Source organism: Mirounga angustirostris, unplaced genomic scaffold (genome assembly GCF_029215605.1).
Source record: "Mirounga angustirostris isolate CCGP_5_RB_7025 unplaced genomic scaffold, mMirAng1.0.hap1 SCAF_14, whole genome shotgun sequence".
Lineage (NCBI taxonomy): Eukaryota > Metazoa > Chordata > Mammalia > Carnivora > Phocidae > Mirounga > Mirounga angustirostris.
In genome coordinates this window covers 62,996,662-63,019,403 of record NW_026991722.1, presented here as the reverse complement: position 1 = coordinate 63,019,403, position 22,742 = coordinate 62,996,662, and the positions used below count along the sequence as shown (strand labels likewise).

Sequence of the window (22,742 nt, the reverse complement as noted above, 5' to 3'; positions counted from 1 at the left end):
CGGATGCAGCCGCTGTGAGCGCTCCCTCGGGGCCTCCCTGGTGGCTGATGTGCCCCAGACCCGGGATTCTACGGGGAGAGGGGGAGGGACGGGGCTCCTTGTTGTTCCTGAAACTCAAAGTCTTAACAACGGTGGTTGAGGAGCGAGAAGCAGGAGTCTGGCCATTTCCTGGATACCCCCAGGCCGGTACAGGGTTGTCCTGCTGCTGGCAGAGTGGGGGGAATGGCCCGGGCCGTGTTAGTGATTGGCTTGCAGGAAATGGAAAGTGGATCCTCCTCACAGCCTGCCTGCCTTGCTCTAGAATTTGTGAGACACCACCCAGAGCAAATGTCCTTTCTGTCACTGCGAGGTAACCTGGGCCCTCCCCGGGGCCAAGTACCCAGTCACCAGAGGGAACGGCGCAGGGGAAGCTCTGCAGGGACTGTCACACAAACTGCCAAAGCCGCACCGACCAGGGCCCGCCACGCTCCTGTGGGTTTTGCCCGCTCTGCTTCGGAGGAGGCAGGGGGATCTGTGGGCGTCTTCGAAACTGTCACAATATACGGAGAAGCAGCCTGACAGAACTGTCATCCCCATTAATACCACATGACAGATTGTGAAAAGTGGTCCTCCGGTGCCTCCCTGACACGGGGTGGTGGGAGGGTTTTCATGTCTGCCAACTGGATGCTTAATGTATGCTTTTATATTCACTTTCATTAATCATCAGTGGCATTTAAAATCTGTGTATATTTTGATTACATGTTTGGATTTTTTTAAACCGTCTCTTCTTGACATTTTACCACTATGGTGTCGATTACTCCCTTACTCCTTACTCACACATGAGTGCAAAGGTTTGGTCATTTGCCTTTCATCTTTATGGCTAGTGCTTCATCATTAAGAAAAGTAACAACTGAAATAGTTTCATCATAAAGCATTAATGTTGGTCCCTTCCTAAATATGGGGACAGTTTTCCATGGAAAGCCTGAAAATGTAGGCACAAAGTCCCTCTAGTAGTTGGTCTTTAGGAACCTGGTGCTTGAGCTCTGGGATGGTCAATACATGCTAGGATCAACCGTCAGAAATTCTTGTGTCTCGTGCTTCTCAGCAGCCCAGTGATCCCCACAATCCCCAAACTGGAGGCTGCTCACAGCTGAAGGTGGCCCCTGTGCAGGGAGGGAGGCAAAGCAGGAGGGATCCTGGCAGTCCCTGCCTCCAGACGGCAGAGGGGTGGCTCTCAGCATCCCCCCTGGGTGCACTTAGCGTCAGGGCACGAGAGATTAATAATGCATCAGTCTGCAATTTCCTCAGCATGGAGTTTCAAGCTGGAAAGAGATTTGCTTCAAGGCCTCTGGCATGCAGTAGGTCAGCGATCGCTCTCCCTTCTCACCTCGAAAAAAAGAAGTCACAGGGTGATGAGATGCCCCAAAGCAACTACTGTGCTCTGTGTCTTTAGAGAAACCAAGCGGTATATATAAACATTCCTTCTGAACCCCAAAGGACAACCCCAAACCGAAAAGAAACATACGAAAAAGTCAAAGCCATTTTTGATACGTGCTGCAACTTCTTAAGGTCTGCACCGGTGAGATACATGGGAGTACAAGGAACCAGATGCCTCCAGTGCTTGCTAACTCCTTCCACGGCAAGTCTCTCACTCGACATGACCATCTCAGGAGGCAGGGCTGTGACAAAGGGAACATGTGATCTGTTCTTGGTGGAGAGCCAGCCTGACTGTGCTTTAGCTGAGCGCAGGAACCCTAGTGGCGTAGTCGCAGAGGGGGACTGCCTCGCAGAGCTGCAAGCCAAGGCCAGAAGGGCAAGAGGGAGGCTTGGTTCCATCATTCATGTCATGGACTTGTTATGTCAGCGGCTAGACTTCCCCAGCATGGTCTGTACACAATTCATCATAGACCAGAGTTTTGGGGCCTTGAGTGTGTCCTCCTCATCTGGTAAAGAGAAATTAATCATTCCACAGAATGTCTCAGCTGCTGCTTCTCCAGTGTGGTCCACACACTTTCCGAGAAGTACAGCAAGAGCTGAGCCAGGGTAGGCACCATGTCTGAGCGGTGGCAGCCTCCACACTTTCACAGGGGGGGATGGAATGGAACCCGAGGCTTTGGTCCAAAATCCTAGTCTCTTCCAGGCAGCCGTCTCTACAGAAAGCAGTGATTGGTAGGTAAGGGAAGAGGCAGGTGGGACAGATTAGAAATTCTTTGGTAAAGAGAAAAAAATAAATACCCCAGGAATATGGCCAGCCAGTTCCAAATATCTTTGCATTTACCCTGCTCTTCCCTGAATAATTTCACAGCCATGTCCCAGGAGCCACTGTCCCTGTGAATCAGGACAGGCGTGGAAAGCCCTTGGCCGAGCCAACTTGCTGTGAACTCGTCCCCAAGGCCCTGCAGTGATGAATCCACAGGCTCATTCTGCCTGTCCCCTCGTGGCTGGCAGGAGGACGCCTTGGTAAGATTTGGGTGATAGCTACTTTCCATTCTAGATGGTCATATTGTAACCGAAACTTAGTCTCAAGACTAAAAGCTTGTGTCCTTAATTATGTAATATGAGGTATAAGGAAGGAGGAGGAGGTCTTTTCAGCACCTCTCAAATCATGCAAAATAGCCTGCTGTCCAAGGCCAACCCTGGGCATCTCTATTGTACCCAGTGGGGTCCGTCCCAGTTGGCCTGGAGGACAGGTGGCTGGCAGCGTCGTCCGCAGAACGTGGCCCTGCACTGACCCAGTGTGCTCTGACATGAGTAGCAAAACAGAAGGATCAACGTTTTGAGAGGGAAAATGTTACAGATCAGATGAAAAACTTCCTAATCTTTTCACCAGGATAACCCCTGTTCAATGTCGCAGACGATAGGCATTCCTACACTGGGATAAAAGTGTGTTTGATTGTAGAAAATAGAGATTATACTTGACACCTTTAATTCCCACTTTTTAACTACCCTATGCTGTCATCATTTCCCAATTATTTGAAACAATTCAGAGCATAAATTTAAATCAAAGGATAGGTCATCAGTGTATTTCACCTTTACCTATCGGACACTCGGGTTAATTCTCATGTAAATGTCTATTTATTTGTGTATTTGTTTCATGAACATTGGCCTGCCTCACGAGAGGCTGGGCAGGGAGGCTCCACGCACACGTCCCCGTGTATTCCGGTTGGGGGGCGGCAGTGTTGGGAGGAAAGTGCATTACATTTCGGGTCAGGACTGAAACATAGAGGCAGGAGGCGGAGGTAGGATTCAGATTGTTCTCATGGCACAGACACGTCCTGCAGGGACACCCACTGTGTCCCAAAGAAACATTGGCACAGCTGGATTTGAGAAAGTGGGGAAAGCTCTTGGTTCTGGGTTTCAGCACATTTTCTCAGGGTCGTGGGCAGGTGTCAGGTGCTCGGGGATCTCCCTCCCCAGGGAACCAACCACATTCCTGTCCCGGATCCATCACAAGGGACAGTCCCTTCATCTCTCTACATTTCCGTGCCCTCCACTGTAAACTATGGCTTACAGCCCCTGCTTCCCCTCCAACGGTGCTGGTGTGGGGATTACAGGAGGAGATGATACATATTCTCGGTGAGCTGTAAGCCTCATTCCCCTGTGCAGGATAAAGAGTGAGCTTCCATCGCCCATGCAGTGGAGCCATCCAAGTCCCGTGTCTGGCTTCACCCACTACCAGGTGTCCAGCTCATTCCGTAGACCGTCGATACCTGAACACCTACAGAGCAGTTGTGAAGCACCAGACAGTTACTGCGCTCCAGTCTCTACTTGGAGGAAATCACTTTTAGCGTCACAACAGCGCACTAGTGAGTAGGCGGTATGAATATTTCCACATCTCAGGACAGGGAACTGAGGCACAGAGGGCTCTCGGTAACTCTCTCAGGTACGTGTAGCTTGTAAATGGGATGTGAATCCAGGCCATCAGGCGTGGTCACTGTGCTTTGCTGCGTTTCTATAATATCTCTGCTAAATAACCGTGGTTGCCCACAAAACCTGTCAGGTGGGGGATTTCAGGGCACAGCACCCTGCAACATCTTCCTAAGTCCCACTGTGCGGGAAGACTTTCTGCTGGGCAGCTGGTGAGTAGGGGGAGCAGAAGGTTGAACTAGGAGTAAATTATGTCTGATTCCCCTGTGGTCTTCTGCCTGCAAGATGCCAACACTGCTCTCTATTTCTGTGCAGTTCCCGGGACTCTGTGTGGACGATCAGCCTGAAGGTGTGCAGCCCCCCGCAACCACATCAGCCCCTTCCACACAAAGAAGGAAGAGTCCACTTTTCTCTCCATAATCAGATGTTCCCAATCGGGAACACCGAGGAAGGTGCTGTGAAAATTTACTCATTACCTCAAGAATAGCTACTATGGTTTCTTCAGTGTTGAATACTTACGAGAAAACTACAAAGATGCTGCCTCATGTTTTCTATTTCATGTGAGCAAATTTATTAAGTGCATCATTAGCATCACTACAGAAGTCAAGATGCATTTGTAACTCAACATCAGAAGTGCACTCAGGTAGGAAGCAGTGGGTCAGGGCTCCTGGGACAGTCAGGTGGACCCTGCGTCTACCTAGAGGTCAGCCTCTGTCCTGCCAGGGGTAATGAGGCAGAGCACCCACTTCAAGCCTGACTGTCCCTGTTGTTTCCCAGACCCACCCGGGCCGCCCTGCAATTGTCCATGCGCAGGATCACTTTGCAGAGTTTCTAGGCTCAGGGACAGGGAGCATCGCTGTGCCTGTCATTCATTTCCTCCTCCCAGCTCTTGCACTTCCTCTCTCTGCTGCCCATGAGCACCTCTCTTCCTAGCTCTTCCCCACCCCCTCCTTTTCTAATGCCCACCCTGAAGGATCTGGTCTCCTGTGGGCACTGAGGCCCTGCATCTGCAGTGTCCAGGAAACTTCTCTGCAGCCCTTCTCGGCCCCTTTCTAGCTAGTGTCGCCCTGGCCCCAGACCCTGGGTCTGCACCCCTGAGTCTGGGGAGCAGCCCTGAATAGCCCAGTGGGCAGCGGGGTTTGGACTCAGCAGGGAGGAGGAGCTCTGGGAACTGAGGATCTTCCTGGGGCCCCCAATTGGCTGTTTCCTGCCTGGGTGGCACTGGTCATGCTCCAGGCTGCTTTTGCTTTCAGCTCTCAAGAAGCTTCCTTTCCATCGACTTAAGAGAAGAAGTAAGAGGAAGCAGTTTGAAAGTTAGAACAAGAGGAGGAAATACCAGTGTGGTGAGGTTGGCATGAAAAGGGGAAGACAGCCTTGTGCCCGTGCTCTCCATCGCTTCCCCGATGGACTTGTTGTCACTTCAGGAAAACGTTCCAAAAACGTGGGGGGCCTGCTCTTGCGTGTGACCACAAAGTGGAGACAAGGGGGTGGTTGTGAGTAGACCACGAGTCAGACCCTCAGGAGCTCAGTCTCGCATGTAAAGATGCTGGGGCAGAGGGACACAGATTGGCCTCCCTGCCGTTCCAGGCATTTCCTTTCAGCAAAACATCATGGCTTCAGATTCAGGCAGGGATTGACACGTAGGGGTGGAGGCTGGGTCAGGCCAGTGCCCTTTTCTGGGCGGGAAATTTGGGGAAAGGAGGGAGGGGAACCCTGAATTCAGAAGTCGAGCACATAAGCTAGAGGACTCAGGGGGTTCAGGGATCTCTGTCTCCAGATAACCAACTTCTTCTTTCTCCCTGACCCATCTGTCATTGCACTGTGCCTCTGGGCAAACCATTTAACCACTCTGCATTTCAGTGCCATGAACCACAAAACAGGGGGCATAGCCCCTAGCCCCTGCATCCCACAGGGATGATGGCAGAGGAGAGGATATGATGACAGATATTCTCCATGAGCGGTAATGCATCGTGCCCATGTAAATGCTGAAAGGCCACCTTCCACCCTCCTTTGCCCTGTAGCCATCGACGTTTCCTCTCTGGGGGGCAGTCACCCCTATATTTCTTTCAACGGTTCTATTTTTGGTGTATTTTCCAGGATCGTGGCTCAGGTTAGAAGAGGGAAAATATCATAAAGGGTTCAAATCGGGGAGTCAGAGCAAAATCATCTACAGCCAAGAAATTTTCCTGGCTGTCACCATCCGTGGTTCAGCAGCACCCACATGGGCATCTGGCTAAATGATGGGGGAGAGTCATGCAAATCACTTCCACTGACTACGACGTCGAAGGTACTGTGGGTGTGAATCAGTTGGTAGATTCAAGAGAAGGAAATGCAGTTTGTGCAGCAGAGAGTGGGTGTGGGGAGGAAGGAAGGAGCGGGGAAGGACACTCAGAACCCGTGCAGCTGCTTCCCATGCTCAAAAGGCCTTAGTCCAGGCTGCACAGAGAGTGGGTCAGATCTTCGTCTAGGAGACATGGGGGCTGGAAGACGTCATGCATTAGCCACTGAAGGGCCAGCCTGGGCAGCCCCCTCCTAGTTCATTAACTGTTCCACAAGCAAGTGTGGTCCGTTGAAGATGAAGCTATTTCTCTGAGCAACTGTCATGTGTGCAGTTGGTTTGGAACGTCCTGGGTTCTGAGCCATTTGGGATTTAAGAAGACTACTGGTCATTCAGGGTGGGCACCGGCACCCTGGGAATTCTCACTGCAGGGCAGTGGAGAGAATCCAATTCTGGGGCTGCAGAGGTAAGTGAGGGGGAGCTGGAGACATGTTTGGGTCCCCCCAATCCATCAGAGGGTCTTCATTTGAGAAAAAGGCATAGTGTTGGTGTCAGGGACTGAAGTGTAGAGCCAGGGGACTGCTCAGGAGTTGAGCCATTGTCTTGGGCCATCACCCCCTTGGGGCACCAGCTGACCCCTTGTGACAGTGTTGGGTAGGAGGATGTGCACCTGGGACTGAGGATGGGGCTTGGTTCGGTGTGCAGGGCGTGACCTTGTATCTGGGTGATCAGGGAACCATCCATATCCTCTGCCCCAGAGCCCTCCCTCATCGTCACTGCGACCCTGAGCACATCACTTAATCTCTCCAAATTTCCGTGCCCTGCACCATAAAGTATGGCCCCCATCCACTCTCCTGCCTACCCCACAGTGCTGATGTGAGCAGAGTAAGAAATCACCATCTCTGCACTGTCGGAAGTCAAGTATTGAAGTCTCCAGCCGTTCCCGTTGAGGGTCTGTCCCGCTCCTCAGTTATCTCCTTCCCTTTCATGTGTTTTGGAGTCCTCTCATTAAGTATGAAATGATCATAATTATCTCCTTGAAGAGTGGCCACTTTTAGTACTAGTCATTGTCCTTCTCTGTGTAAAAAATATCGTAACCTTTGTCTTAGATTAACAAAACTGGCGTAGGTGTTATCTTAGATTAATATCTGCTTGGTGCCTAGTTTCCCATCATTTAACCCTCAACCTCCTTTTTTCCTGGATGTAAAGGCTGACTCTTGTAGAGAGCATAGAGACTGCAGATTTTTATCCCCACTGCCAAGCTCTGCCTCTTAATGGAGGGTGTAATCCATGTCAATTTAAGTTAATTACTTTTCAAGTAGCATTGCAATCTGTCCTTTTTCCATTTGTTTTCTATGTGTGTTATATATTTTTTTGTTCTCACATGCCTCCATTACTGCTGTTCTTGATGTTATGTCCCAGAGTATTAACTAAATCCCCATGTTGTTGTTTTCCCTGTGTATTCTGGCTTATATTCTTAGTAGCTTTCCTGGGCATTACAATTAGCATCTTTATAACATTCTAATTGGATTAATACCAGATTAATTTCCAAGACATACAGAAACTTTAGTCAATCAATATCCCCTCCTTTTGCCATTATTGTTCTACATACTCCATTTTGACATTGTAAGCTGATCAACACCAATTTATATTGACTTCATGTAGTGTCCTTGTAAATCAGAAGAAAATAATATTTTTTATTTAAATTCAATTAGCCAAGGTATAGTACATTATTGGTTTTTGATATAATGTTCAATGATTCATTAGTTCAGCATTGAGTATCCTTGTAAATCAGAAGAATATATTTTATGCATTTATCCCAGATACATTTTATGCACTTATACATTTTACTTGCTTGTATATTCATCTCTGTAACTATTTCTCCATGGAAAATTGAGTTACTCTGTTGTCTTTTTCTTTCCACTTGACAGACCCCCCCAATGTTTCTTGCAGGGCTGTTGACAGCTGAGAGTTCTCTCAGGTTCTGTTTGTTTGGGAACGTCTTGAAATGTCCTTCATTACTGAAGGAGGTCTGTGCTAGATGAACATTTGTCGCTCGACCAATTTTCTCTTGCAGCAGCTCTCATGTGTCACCACCCTGCTGCCTCTGGCCTCTGTGGCTTCTGATGAAAATTAGTCATTCACCTTACTGTGGACCCTCTGTACACCAGGAGGTCCTTTTCTTGTGGCTTCCATGATTCTGCTTTAACTTTGGCCTGGAACCATTTTACTATGAGGTGGATTATTCCTCTCCATCTTTGTTGAACTTCTTAAATGTTGAGATGAATGAAATGTGGTGAGATTTGGGCTATTATTCCTTCATGTATTCTCACTATCCCTTTCTTTCTTTTATTTTTCTGGGGACTGTCTTGTGCCTGTGTTGGGATGCTTGTAAGTAATACACAGGTCTCTGGGACTCCGTTCATTTTCCTCCCCTGCTCTTAGTTTTTTAAATTTGCTGTTCATAAGACTGGATGTCAAGTGACCTATGTTCAAATTTACTGGTTCTGTCTTCCTCCTGCTCACATCTGCTGTTAAGCCCCGTTGTGGATGTAAATTGTCACCCCAAATTATATATGAGAGCCATAGTCTCAATCAGGTCTTTGCAGATATAATCTAGTTGAGATACAGTTACACTGGACTAGAGTGGGCCCTAATCAAATGGCTGTTGTCCTTACAGGAACAGGTAGTTTTGGACACACAGACACAAGAGGGAAGGACATGGAATGACAAAGATGGCAGTACAGCAGCTGTAAGCCAAGGGAAGCCCCGAGTTTTCAGAAAATACCAAAAGCTGGAAAAAGGCAAAGTCAGAAAATTCCCTAGCTCTTTCGTAGAGAGAAGAGCCCCTCCTACAGCTGGACTTTGCTGACAGCCAGTCTAGCAGGCAGGCCTGTGTCAGGAAAGCAATCTTAGTCCTGCTTTGCCAACACTTTTGTGCATAGAACCAGACTTCCTTTTTCTCTTGTAGATCTATTGTTGTTGTCGTCGTCGTCATCATCATCATCATCATCATCATCATCATCATCATCCCAGGGGCAGGGGAGTATAGACTGGGCTTAAAATAATAGAACATGGCAACTCTGGGTATCAGATTCCTATGCTTCCCCAAGATTTGTTGTTTCCGCTATTTTTTGTCATTGCTCTTTTGTTTTTAAAGATTTTATTTATTTATTTGACAGAGAGAGAGACAGCAAGAGAGGGAACACAAGCAGGGGGACTGGGAGAGGGAGAAGCAGCCTTCCTGCAGAGCAGGGAGCCTGATGCGGGGCTCGATCCCAGGACGCTGGGACCATGGCCTGAGCCAAAGGCAGCCGCTTAATGTCTGAGCCACCCAGGCACCCCTCATTGCTCTTTTCTTGTGAGTGACCCTTCTGAACTAATTCTCCAAGCCTGTCATCTCGCTCACATGTGACCACTGTAGGTCCTGCTTGGCTGCTGGGTGGTCACCAGTGTCTGGGCAGAGACCGCATTAGCAGCCTCGAATGGAGGAGCGGCTCAGGCTGTGCCGAGGGCTCCCTGGGCATGTGGGGCCGTGTCTTGCACACTGAGCCAGCAGCTGAGAACTCTGCCGGAAGCCTCCCTTCCTGCATGTGCACAGCTTCAGGCTCAGCCCAAGGTGCCAGTGTGTGGCCTTGTCAGGTCTCTCCTGAGCACGCACACAGCCCTGCACTGGTGCATGTTCTAGATTCCTGAGAAGAAGTTGGGGCTTCTCAAAGCCCCTATGGAAACCTCACTCTTCAGCTCTTCTTTTAAGGTTTTTGTGAGTCTGTTTTTTGCACCAGTTGTTATCCCTCACATTAAACAACCACAAGTTGAACAGTTGCCTGTATTCTTTTTGTTTTATGTAATTTTTTACTATTATGCCAGGGAAAGACTTGTTATTCTGGGCAGCTTCCAAGTCAGATTGAATAGACAGTTGAACAGATGGGGTCTTACAGAGACCCATCAGATTGGCCCATTAGCGATCAGGCTCTAGGAGGGAGGTGTTGTGGGGGCTCCAGCCCTGCTCTGCTCCCTCCAGTGGCTGCCACCTTGTTGACTTTGACTGTGAACGTGGCTCTTAGTTTTCTGAACTTCCGTGGACCCGCGGGGCAGGGACTGGGACCAGGACAAGTTATAATGGCAGAAATCTCATGCTTCTGTGATTCAGCTGTTTTTTGGTTTTGGTTTCCTGGAGTCGATGTTCCCTCTACTGCTGCCGGTTCTGGTTAATTGCCAGAGTTCTGAAAATACAGATGGGGACCATTGTTGCCAGTTTCCTCCATTGCTCTCTTGGAAGAGAGAATCTCGAAATGCCATTGTCACCTTAGTCAGTGACCACATCCTATTCTCTTGAATATTCTCAGGCCATGATTGTGACTGATGATCCCTGGGGTCAACAGAACATATGTCTCAGATGAAACTCTTCATGCAGTCGTGTGAGACTGTTAGGTCGCACACATGACATTCAACGTAAAAATAGAGGTGAGTGTCTGTTTAAAAGAAGTTGTCTTAAAAATCCTATACTGAATATTATGACCTAAGCTGGCTGATATTGACAACATCCTACCATTGGAACTACATTGCTGGACAGAGTTGTGTTGTGTTGTATTCCTCCTCTGACTTAAAAACCGTTTTAACTTATTGTAGGTATGGTTTTAGAGTGGTGGAGTTTGATGTTTTGTTTATATATGCTTTCTTGCATTTATAGATTTATTTAATTCATCCTCACAGTCAAAGAGCTGTTTTGGAATATATTTGAATAACTATTTTTGGCCATGGATGTTTCATCAAATAGTATGTTGATAAGGCTTGCACTTTATGGAAAAGAAACAAGAACACATGCAGGGATTCTAAGATAGGATGTAAAGCTTCCAGTCATTGTAAATCCACATTGTATCTTTAAAATACACGCAACTGTGGTTAATAATAGCTTTCATAATCAAAAAGAATGCACAGGCTGAGAATTTTTGACTTGCATAAATCTATTTCTTCTACATATCTACAAGATTTGCCAGGGAGGTAGCTCAGGATGTGTCTATTATCCTTTAATTAATTGGAATGTCTTTAATGTTTGGGAGATTTTATATTTTAACATAGTACTTGAATAAATAATAGTAAATATTAAATAAAATAAATCTCAAAACTTTAAAAAATAACAACAACAAAAAAAATACATGCAAAATTGTCCCCAGTGCCCAAAGGCTCTCCTCAGCCTTCAAGAGGATGTGGCTGATGTTTGTCCTCCTGTTTTCTTGACCATTGTAAACATCAATATCATTCAGATGTGTGTGTGGCACGTGGCTGGGGAGGTCTTGAATTCTCATTGAACCTCATGTCATGGAAGTCTGAGCCTCATGACAGCATTCCTGTGGATTTGGACTGACTCTGCACCCTGAGTTCTGTCTAAGCAGCGTGCACATCCTGCACTTTCCTTGTTTGGTGATAAATTGTCAGTTGCTTGAGAAAAAGCTCTGGTTTTATTGGCCTCCCCTGGCCTCCTCCTCAGACTTGCCTCATCACCTCCTGATTCCATGCATATGCAATTCCTATGCAGGAGACATCCTCTCCCCTACTGCCTGCCCCAGTCATGACCCAGGGTGTACCCCAGTTACCCTGAATGTGTTCTTCAGATGGGGGTTCAGCCCCCTCCCAGAGAGCCTCCCAAGATCTCCCACAGCAGAATTGTGCCCAGGTGATCTGTTTCAGGAATCTCCCAGTGGATTAATTTTTTATTGTATGGTTATATTATGTGCATCACCCCAGAATAATTAGGATTAGTCCCTAATACCCCACATTGAAGTTTCAGGTGTTTTACAGCATGTACTTCTTGATTGACAGGAATTATGTACAAATGGAAAGCCAGCTTTGGCTATTTATACATTATCAGTTCATGGCACATATCAGAGGAAACACTAAAATGCCAAAGTACACATCAAGTTAAATTCAGATTCTTGACGTTGTTTACAGTTAAATTTTTTTGGAAAATTTGTTTCACAGGAATCAGCTCTGGATGTCTTAAATAAAATTTTTATTTTGACATCACGTCAGAAATCCATCCAATGTCATCCATCATGGCCTATCAGGTACTCTAAATAGCTATACTAGGAATCACACCCCCAACAACAAAAAATCCTCTCAAAATCATAAATTAAAATTAGTTGTTATCTGACATTTGCCAAAGTGATGGAGATTACGTGATGATATTATTAAAAAATTAAGTTCTTAAAAGTATACATGAAATGACATAATAAACTTTTATAAAACTGTGCCAGAAAAATGATTTATTTAGATATCATTTGGAAAAAACAATGGTAGGATTGCATTACCTAAAGAAGCAAAAAGATTGTTTTGTAATGTGTAAATTGATTCTGTTACTCATGTTTTTTCCAATCCTGTTCTGTTTCATAAGTCATAAAACATTTTTAAGAAATACACTTTATATTTCCTGCCTGGAACTGCATATTTCTCCCAGCTTTTTGCACAAGGGGTTCCGAATTTTCACTTTGCAAGGGACCACACAGAGCATGTGGCCAGTCCCGCAGGTGGTTAAAATGTATGTGGCCCCCTGCATGACAGCTCAAGGGAGTGGATGGACAAGGGGTGAAACCAGCAGAGAGGCTTTGAATCCAACCACTCGGAGTGCACACAGATTGACCTTTGCAGCCAAGAGGGTCCTGCACAGACGTGACCTGCCTCATCTCATGAGTCCATGTAAGGACTCCCCTTGCAAGAGTAGTGTGGACCCATGACCTGCACGCACGCCACGGGAGGCCCCATCCAGTGGTGGCGAGGACCCACTGTCCACACAGAACTACCCTCATTACAGACCTGGAATTCAGGATGGAGGGCAGGAGAGAGGGAGGTCAATGCACAAAACGCCTTTAAAATCTGAAATGCAAGAGCAATCCAGTGTTTCCAAAGAATATTTTTCTGCCCCCAGAGAAAAGGAAATCTCAAAACGAAATTAATGAAATTTATTGGAATATGAGGGAGATATGTTTGCATGGCTCAGGCAGTCCACCTGAGAGAACATCACTAATTGTCATCCTTGGCTCCAAGGGGCTCCTGGAAGGAAAACAGGGCCATTCTGGGGAGAGGGGCCCTGTAGAAAAGACTTTTTCAAAAAATTATTTATTTTTTTATTTGATAGGTAGAGAGAGAGAACATGAGTGGGGTGAGGGGCAGCGGGAGAAGTAGGCTCCCTTCTGATCAGGGATCCTCATGTGAAGCTCAATCCCAGGACTACGGGATAATGATGGAACCGATGGCAGACGCTTAATCATCTGAGCCCCCCAGGCACCCCAGGAAAGACTTTTTTAAACAGTATTTTATTAACAGTTTTAGAGAATAGCAGATATAAATTTTAAGTCAATGTGCCCCCTCCAGGGGTATCTTTTCTTTCTTTCTTTTTTTTAATTTTAGTTTGTTAACATACAGTGCATTATTGGTTTCTGGAGTAGAATTCAGTGATTCATCACTTACATACAGCACTCAGTGCTGATCACAACAAGTGCCCTCTTTCATACCCATCGTCCATCTACCCATCCCAGACCCACTTCTTTCCATCAACCCACAGTGTGCAGAGCTGCTTTCACTCTGAAAGTTCTGTCATGACCCATTGCCATGGTGACCAATGATGCAACCGTTCCTTCCATTTCAACTGTCACTCTGTGAGCCGAGCCCTTGCAGTTTGGTAACAGGTGTGAAGGTTCGCACGATGGGCAACCTGAATTGCTGTTCTACAGGTATGTTCATATGGATTTTCTGAATTCTCTTTTCTCAAGGTGGCTGCCTCACTTCTAGAGAAATTTCTTTCCTTTTTTTTCTTTTCATGTCCACCTTCCAATCTGTCCACACTGATAGATGAATATTCTAGGTTTTCCGTATTAGTTACTTTCAATTTTTCAATGAAGCTGGCTTCCTTAAATAGCTTCTAAATTCAGAAAACTATACTATTTCTGAATGCCAATTTCATACATAGTCATACCGAGAATGCACACAGGGAACACACCACACTGCTCTCACTGGATCAGGAGAATCTTGATGCCATCCAGCAACACATTGTAGGGAAAGGAGTTACAAGTCACCTCTTCTCAAAGTGGATGACAAAATCTGGAAGCTACTGTGAGTAGTCTAAATCCAGACATTTTTAGAAGGAGAGAAACTGGAATATCTTGTGGTATTTTCATGGGTTGATGTGGAAGGGTTCACTGGCTGTCTGGATGATGCCTGGGAGTGAACGAGAAGGGACCGTGCCATCGGGTAGGTGGAATGAACTCGGGGTAACTCTCTCAGGTAGGTGTGGCTGCTAAATGGGATGTGAATCCAGGCCATCAGGTGTGGTCACTGTGCTTTGCTGTGTTTCTATTATATCTGCTAAATAACCGTAGTTGCCCACAACAACTGTCAGTTTTCAGTGCACACCACACTGCAACATCTTCCTAAGTCCAACTTTGAGGGAGGAATGTCTGCTGAGGAGTTGCTGAGTATGGGGAGCCAAAGGTTGAACTAGGAGTACCTATAATGTCTAATTCCCCTATGGTCTACTGACAGCAAGATGCCAACTCTGCTCTCTATTTCCTTGCTTTTCCTAGAACTTTGTGTGGAAGATCAGCCTAAAGCTGTGGAACCCCCCACAACCACATTGGCCACTTCCAACGGAGAAGGAAAAGAGTTTTCTTCTCTCTCCATAACCAGGTGTACCCAATCGGGTATAGCGAGGAAGGTACTGTGGAAATTTACTCATTAGGTTGATTTAAGAATAAGTCTTTCATTCAATAACATAGACATAACAGAAGAGTATAAAAATGCTGAGACACATTTTTCTATTATTTCATAGATACAGATATAAATTTATTAAGTCCATCACCATTAAGTATAGAAGTCAAGATTAATTTCTCCCTGAAACCGGATCCATGTGTCATAGGAAAAAAGAGTCCCTGATGAATATCTAACTTTTACATCAACATGGATGGGACTGAAGGAGATTATGCTAAGTGAGATAAGTCAAGCAGAGAAAGTCAATTATCATATGGTTTCACTTACTTGCAGAACATAAGGAATAGCATGCAGGACATTAGGAGAAGGAAGGGAAAAATGAAAGGAGGGAAATCAGAGGGAGAGATGAACCATGAGAGACTATGGACTCTGAGAAACAGGGTTTTAGAGGGGAGAGGAGAGGGGGGATTAGTTAGCCTGGTGATGGGTATTAAGGAGGGCACGTACTGCATGGAGCACTGGGTGTTATACGAAAACAATGGATCATGGATCACCACATCAAAAACTAATGATGTATTGTATGGTGACTAACATAACATAAAAAAAAAAAAAAAAAAAAGAGTCCCTGAGCGGAATATAGGGACCTTAGCTATTTTTTGAACACAAGTCAATATAGATCTCTCCATGAAACTGTTTCTAGATTTTTAGTAAGTAGGAGACAATGTTTTGACCCGGTTTAGATTAAAATAAAATTGGAACAGATAAGACAGGAAGTTTCCATATCCCACCCCTCCACTTTTCTCCATTAACCACATCTTACATGTGTGTACAATATACCTTATGATTAACGAAACAACCTCAAACTTTTTAAGAACTAAAGTCCACAGTTTACATTAAAATACTTTCTTTGTGTTTCCCATTCTACACGTTTGACAAATGCGTAATTGTCAAGTATTCCCGTTCCGGTAACAGACAGAAATCTGTGCACCAATGTTCGAGACGGCAGTATTCCCAGTAGCCAGACAGATACAACCCCAAAAGCCATCCTGTGAGGGAAGGACACATTAAATGAGATACGTACACATAATGGAATGCTATTCAGCCATAAGAAGAAACTAAAGTATTCAATATGCTACGAAATGGATGGACCTTGAAAAACAAAGATGCTTTTTGAAAGAAGGCACGCACAGAAAGACGTGTATTACACGATCCCACTTTTTGAGGAAGCGAGAGTAGGGAAATTCGTAGACCCAGAAAGTAGAAAGTAGGACGGAGGGAGGAAGGGGGGAGGAGCAGTCATTTTTCATGGGTACAGAGGTTACTTAGGATGGAAATGCTCTGGATATAGATGGTAGTGCTGTCTACAAAGCCTTACGAATGTAAATAGTGTCGCTGAGTATACACTTATTAATAAAAGCATTAACACTACGTAGATTCCATCCCATAAAAACCTAATAATCCGAGGCAAAAGAGGACAGATACCGTCGCAGCATATACGCCGGGATGAAAGCTGAACTGGTCCCGTGACAGGGGAGGAAGTGGGACTGTGGCTGGCCTTCACAGTGGGTTGGAGGGCTCAGGGGACTGCGCCATGAAACACACTGTGCCTTGAGACTGACGATTTCCCATTGAGGAGATGCCCTCAGCTTGAAAACCAAGGCCCCGTTTCTCTTTTCCCTCCTGCTCCTCTCCACTGTATTTCTTCATACGCCAAGGAGATTGGCCCGGCTTGTTCACCGATCACATACCTTCACTGTGGCCCCGTGTGCACATCAAGCAAAACTCCCTAAGTCATTCCTGAGCAGTGCAACCAATACCCTGACAGAGTAGCTAGAGAATCCTAGGTGATTCTCATGAGGGATCCCATACATCAATCCCGAGTCTGAGGATTCATGTTTATACCACCTTCTTGTGAAGCTTTTGGCCCAATCCTGCTTTGGTGTTTCTTTGAAGCCTGCCTGACTCCAGTGTGTTCTTTCTGCCAGACCCCATTGTGGGGAGGTGGCCTGGTGGCCTGGTTAAGCTCCTCAGGTGACTGCTCTCTGCAACGGTCCTTGTTCTATCCATTCTGCTTGGAGGCTTTGATTTTAGTATAGCGACTTGCATCAGAGGATTTTTTTCTCTGTCTTCCGGCATTATTGTGTTTTCTGTTTTTTGTTTTGTTTTGTTTTGTTTGTTGATGTTGTTGTTTCTGTTTTGTTTTGTTTTTTTTTTTTTAATGTTTTCACGGTCCCTTGTCCCAAGTGCCATGCAGGACAAAAGCTGCTTGCTATGAACCGCTGCGGGCTCAGGGCAGTGCCGAACCACGAGAGACGCAGCCATCTGCAAGGTTCATTAATATTTCACGGCCATGCTTCAGTCTGGGCCATGAAGCAGCATCATCCATCATTTAATGCTACTGCCGTGCTGTTCCCTAATGCGTCATTAGTGTTTTAGGATGGCCTGGCCCCCAGAGCGCTCTGCATGCGAGCTGGCAACCTCAGAGGTCAGGCTCTGGGCAGCTCCCCTGCGCCAGGGCGGAGACAGCATGCTGCACAGAGTAGCCCAGCTGAGCCGTCTGCTAGCCAGAAGCACCAGGAGTCCATGGAGTTTACCCCAGAACTTTCCACAGCTCAATCCATTTCTGGTTTTGCACAAAGCCTTCCTACATGGAGATGGAACAACATTCATGGACGTAAAATTTTCCCAAGAAAGAACTTTGCTGTGATTGAGATTGTACCAAAAATATAAACAGATGGATGCTTTACGAAAAACAGCTAGTAGATGAAAACTAATTTTATTTGGTCAGATTTTAAGCAGCTTGGAAGCATTTCCACACTTGTAAGCATATGTCCTTATGATTTGCTTTGTTTTAGACTTGCTAAAAAGCCATCTTGGTCCCCACGTTTTGTGTATTTGGTTGAATATGCCATCGTGTAGGCAGGTCAAGGTGGGGCTAAGGGATAGAAGCATTTCACCCTGGCCCAGGTGCTCTGGGCATCATTCCAGGTGATGTCCTGCCCTGGGGACTCCAGAATTTTCCACTCTCACCCTCTCATATTTTCTACTCCTCTGCCCTCCATATATCAAAAGAGACTCTCCGAGATGATCCATCCAGTCCTCGGCATAACTTCAAGGCAATGTGCTAGGTTTCCTGATGGTGCTGGCATGTAGGAATTCGCTCTGGCTAAGGGTAGAAAAATTTATGTTTGCTTTTCAAAATCTCTCTGGTATAATCCAGTGGGAGGAGAATGATTTCATGTGAGGTGTGAGAGTCTTCTTAGTGTTACTGAACCCATTCCAAGGGGGAGACTCGCCGCCTTTTCTAGTTGTCTTTGAGACCAAACTTGGGGCCACCGATTATGTCTCCTGGATTGTCATTTATTAAGGAGGCTGACCAGACATTTCCAATTATTGGCTATTTGGTTCTGGGCCTGGAGTCTTCGCTTGTCAGCCATCATTTTTATAAGGCTGCACACATACTTCACTCTCCTCAGTAAACTTGACCTAGTTTTTCCAATGGGCATTTGAGTAATGCCTGAGCAGATATAACTGATCAGGAAGTGAATGACAGGAAATGGACCCCTACCTTCCATCTCTCGAGCTCTCGTTCCTCAGTTGCTTTAGACATCCCTTTCACGGGGGTGGTGAGGACAGAACTTTGGAGCCAACTTGGCTGGAAGGATGGCAGAGCCCACATTTATTGTGCATCTTCTATATGTTCTCATGATACCTTAGCTCTAGAGTCATCTGGCCAGACCTCCTCGAGGGCAGGATGGAAAGGGAACATCCTCAAACCTGGCCCATTGTCAAAATCATCTGAAAGTACTTAAATACATAAAGATTTGTAGACCCTGGCCTCCTAAGTAAGAGTCCTGGGGAGTCCAGAGTTTCTATTTTTTGACAAGAGCTGGAGATGATTCTAATGATTAGATGTACTGTCCTTAAACACAGATCCATGACCAATGTTTAGAATCAGCTGGGCACTGGTTAAAAAAGGGTATTTCTGGGCCCTAGGTATATATGATCTGATGGTTGAGTCTCGTAGGCTTCAGAAATCTATAGCTTTCTAAAGCTTTCTGTTGATTCTGATCCTCAGAAAGATCTGGAAACTCCTGGAGTAGAGAGGATGGATGGAGAGTGGAAGCCTGCAAGCCCACAAAGGGGCGGCTGCAGTAAGCCAGGAGGAGGGTGGGGGCAGAGCCGCAGGACGAGAAGAGCAGAGGTTTAGGGGACTGGCCCAGAGAGACACCTGCTGGACTCAATGGCCTGAGCGAGTCTCAGACTCGCTGAGGTCCTCAGCTTGAGTGAATATTCTTAACAACTATAAGGCAGGAAAGATAAAGAGAGCTGAGGTGAAAATCATGATTTTGGTTTTGGTCATGAGCTGTCAATGGGTCATTAATGTAGAATCCCTCCGAGCAGTTAAGAGAAGCAGAACAGACAGAAAAAAAGTCAGACTAGATGTCTAGAACTGCCTGCATAGTGGGGACGTTCCATCTGTGGGCATGGGTGACATTCAACATCTGTGACACCAGCTTGGAAGAGAGAATATTCAGAAGAAAAATGGACCCTAGGGAGGCTTTCAGTGCTGATCTTAAATACTTTTAAAAGGGTTGCTTTGTATCTTGGGTGCATGGGCATCTGCAGGCACAGTTCTGTTCCTGTTGGATGATAGCTTGTCCTGTCTACAGCTGGAACTTGGGTTCCTTATGAGGAAGAGCACACATAGCTGCCTCTCCACTAAGAGCCAGGCTCTTCACATTCCTTCTGTGGCCCGGAAACTCCTGGGCTGTTCTGAACTCCCATGATTGCCTCTCAGTTCGGGTTGGAGACTGGTTGGTATCATCTTACCCAAGGCAACAATGCCATCAATAAGCCTAGAGCCTGATGCCTCCTGAGTAATGGAAAGACATCTTTTAAAAATATAACCCAACTATATATAAATAACTTATACAACTCTACATACACACACATACGCACACACACCCCCAACAAATAATCTGATTTAAAAATGGGCGTTTTTCCAAAGAAGACATCCAGATGGCTCACAAACATATGAAAAGATGCTCAACATCACTCATCATCAGGGAAATGCAAATAAAACTCACAATGAGATCTCACTTCACACTTGTCAGGATGGCTAGAATAAAAAAAACAAGAAATAACAAGTGTTGTTGAGGATGTGGAGAAAAAGGAACCCTGTTGGTGGGAATGCAAACTGGTGCAGCCCCTGTGGCAAACAGTGTGGGGATTCCTCAAAAAAAAAAAAAAAATAGAACTACCAGATGATCCAGTAATACTAGATATTTACTCAAAGAAAATGAAAACACTAGCTTGAAATGCACCCTTATATTTATTGCAGATTTATTTACAATAGCCAAAATATGGAAGCAACCCAAGTGTCCATCTATAAATGAATGGATAAAGAAAATGTGGTATACATACAATGGAATATTGGTCATAAAAAAAAAATGAGATCTTGCCATTTGTGACAACATGGTTGGACTTAGTAGGTATTACGCTAAGTAAAATAAGTCAGACAGAGAAAGACAAAGACCATATGATTTCACTTATATGTGGAATCTAAAAAATAAAACAAAGAAAAAACAGAACAAAGCCATAAATATAGAGAACAGGACTGATGGTTGCCAGAGAGGAGGGGCTGGGGGTTGAGCAGAATGGGTGAAGAGGAGTAGGGAGAGTCAGGGACTGCCTGGAGGGCAGATCACTTGAGGGCGTTTCTTCCCTCTCCTCCTCCATGCTGAAAAACCAAAGGCCACTTCCTGAGCCTTTTCCCAATCCTTCCCCTCTGTCCCAAGGAGCAACTGAAAGGGGACTTGGCAGAGGATGATGGCCACATACACTGAAGGCCAGGAGGAACCAAGACAGGGCCTGGGGAGGACTGAGCAAACGGAAGAGGCTGAGAGCTGTGAGGAGGGGATGGGGCGTGTTGGGGGGACCCGGGTGCTTACGGTAGCCGGGGCAGACCACCTGGCAGGTGCACGTGTCAGAGACTGCACCCCTGCACCAAGCCTGCAGACATGGGAAATAGACTAAGCAGCTTCTCCCCCACCCAACCCCTCTGGGCCTCTCCATACATTACATTGCTTGATGTAATACAGTGACCAAATGCTTTCCAGCATCCGTGCATTTGCCGACATAAGCCTGGGCTCCAGCCACCAAGCCTGAGGAGCTCACTGAAATGAAGCAGCCAAGCTGCCAAGCTGTGCTAGAGCACTCTCCCAGAACGAATCCCCTGGCTTTTCCCAGAACTCTTGCTCCTGTATCTCAGTGCTGGTCGCCTGGCCTGGGACTCATCCACATCTTCGGATGCTCCTTCTGCATCATCCCCTCTCTCTCCTGCTTGTTAGTGGCCCCTGGCCACACCACTCTCCCATGGGCCACGAGTTGGTGATGGAAACTGCATCTCCCAGTTTCCTGGGTGAAGGTGGCCTTTCAGAAGTGCTTTCCCAGACCCCAGTGATGGGCCAGAGGGCAGGGCAACAGGGGCCTGGAGCTCCTTAAATACCACTGGAGGTTTCCTTTCCTTCTATGATGTTACCTGGATCATTAGCTTCAGTTCCTTCCTTTGGCAAAAGGTTTTTTTTTTTTTTTTTAAAGATTTTATTTATTTATTTGACAGAGAGAGAGATAGCTAGAGCAGGAACACAAGCAGGGGGAGTGGGAGAGGGAGAGGCAGGCTTCCTGCCAAGCAGGGAGCCCGATGCGGGACTCGATCCCAGGACCCCAGGATCATGACCTGAGCCGAAGGCAGACGCTTAACGACTGAGCCACCCAGGCGCCCGGCAAAAGGTTTTAAACTAATGTTTTGTTTTAGCTCTAAATATTTGCCTAACATCCCCCCAGATGATGGAACTTGTCCTGAGTCCAAAACCGTTGGGTACCTGGGCGTGGCAGCCAGGGCGGGGAGAAGGCCTGACTTGCAGCGCTGGGCTAGCAGCAGGTGCTTGGCTGAGGGCTGTGCCCCATGCGGCGCCTTAGGTCCTCCTGGCTGGGGTTTCTCACCTGTACCGCCCGAAAAAATGAGAATTAGAAACGTGGATGTGTGGAAATAAATGTTAAACAAAGACTTCGGAGAAAGTCTTTTCCCTAAATCTACCGATTTCTCTGACCCGAAATGTGATTCTTGATGCATCGCTTTAGAACTGCAAAACAGCTGCATGCTGCGGGTGCCACTGAGTGCTAGCGACATGCACGCCTACGGTGGTGGCCGTCCGTCAGCTGCCCCAGCACTCGTCTGCATTTGTTCCCAGGAAGGGGCTGTGCAGAGGCTAACCACGCATCCGTGTAGCTGCTCCGCCTACTGCGGCGTCAACCCCTCCCATAGCCTGGATAATTAACTGCGCATGAGGAAGAACCCTGGCCCAGGAGGCAGACTTTGGAGGTCCGAATAATTCTATGACAAGGGACAGTGGAAGCAGTTACTGTAGCTCAGGGCTAACACTGCCACTTTGTGGGGACTCAAATAGAAAGTACACCCAATCACATTCCCATGTACTCGCTGCCCCCACACTTGCGCAGTCTCCCTCATTATCCTTGCCCCCCACCCGAGTGGTGGATTTATTACAAATGACACATCATAATCACCCAGAGTCCATCATTTACATTAGGGTTCACCCTTGGTTTTTACATTCCATGGATTTGGACAAATGTTCAATGACTTGTATCCATCATTACAGTATCATAAACGGCATGCCCTAAAAAGCCTCTGTGCTCCATCTGTTGATCTCTCCCCACTATACCCCTTCCCCACCTCACCCCAGGCAACACTGACCTCTTTACTACCTCCATAATTTTGTCTTTTCCAGAAAGTCATATGGTTGGAATCATACCATAAATATAGCCTTTTCAGACTGGCTTCTTTCACTTAATAATATGCATTTAAGTTTCCTCCATTTTTTTTCATGGTTTG

The 22,742-nt window shown here is 46.4% G+C and overlaps 1 pseudogene; it reads left to right on the top strand.

Moving 5' to 3' along the window:
* LOC123840816 (protein FAM246B-like) overlaps positions 1-22,742 on the top strand; it is a 38,607-nt pseudogene that overhangs the window by 6,048 nt on the left and 9,817 nt on the right.